Raw genomic sequence first — 1,178 nt, 5'->3', positions numbered from 1 at the left:
CAATTCGGTGTGGAATGTCTGATTTCGAGTGCATTATTTTTTCAATGTTTTTGTTTTTTATTGAGGGATATTGGCTCTGCCAAGAGGCAACAATGAAGCAGCGTTCCGTTCAGAGACTCATCTAAAATCCGATGACTCTGATCAGAAAAAAGGAGTCCAGCTGGTAGCAAATACCGGTCTATTTTGAACGCACTTGAGTCTGATCATAGTCTGATTAAGTTCTGGGCAATGGTCTGAAATTGAGTCTGGACCATGGTCTGAAGATGATCTGATCATAGTCTGTTTATAGTCTGGTCAATGGTCTGAATTTGGGTCTGATCATAAGCGCACTAAATTCTGGACAGTGGTCTGGGTTCGGTCTGATCAGAGGACATTTTGGTCTGGAAAGTGTGATCAGAGATTATTTTGGGTCTGGACCTAAACGTGGGTATATATATATATATATATATATATATATATATATATATACATAAATATATATATATATATATATATATATATATATATATATATATGTATATAGCTTTTTTGTGTAATTAGAAACTTTTATGTTTTTTTTCACTCCCCATTTTAAAAGAATAAACAATTACACACACAAGCACAAAAACATTTTGTTTTAATTTTTTGATGCAAAAGCAATTCGTTTTTTGCATGATCAGCTACGTTGGCTAGTGTTCTCCATAATGTATTTGTTTATTAATACCACGAAAAAAGAAGAACTGCAGAAAAAAATTTTTATTTCCTAGATTCTTACAAAAATTGTTACTAAACTGAAGGAAAACTAATCGGCGCATTTTTGATTATTGACGTTTTTGTTTATTGAACACTGGAACTTGTGGGTGGATTTCATTTTGAGTAACGCAGTTTAGCCTCTGGTCTAATCTGCAAACAACAACATGTTTTCGTACGAAGAAAACACGAATAATTGTCCTCCTAGAACATCTGGTAATCACAATTCATTAATTACAGGACAATATTTTAACTATAGCCTAGTTTAAACAAATTTAATCTTGGTTTTGATCAACTTCCATCTAAAACTAAATCAATCCTTCAAGGTCTGATGATAACAATTGCTAAACACAACTTTAGTGCGCAACGCCAGTTTTCCACTTTTCTGCATGAAACACGTAGAGGTTAAACTGAATTCTTCTCTTTGGATATTTGGTAGCTCACTGCTG

The sequence above is a fragment of the Convolutriloba macropyga genome, unplaced genomic scaffold (assembly GCF_964194025.1).
Source record: "Convolutriloba macropyga unplaced genomic scaffold, txConMacr16.3 SCAFFOLD_947, whole genome shotgun sequence".
In the NCBI taxonomy this organism is placed as follows: Eukaryota; Metazoa; Xenacoelomorpha; order Acoela; family Convolutidae; genus Convolutriloba; species Convolutriloba macropyga.
This window is presented reverse-complemented; position numbering follows the sequence as displayed.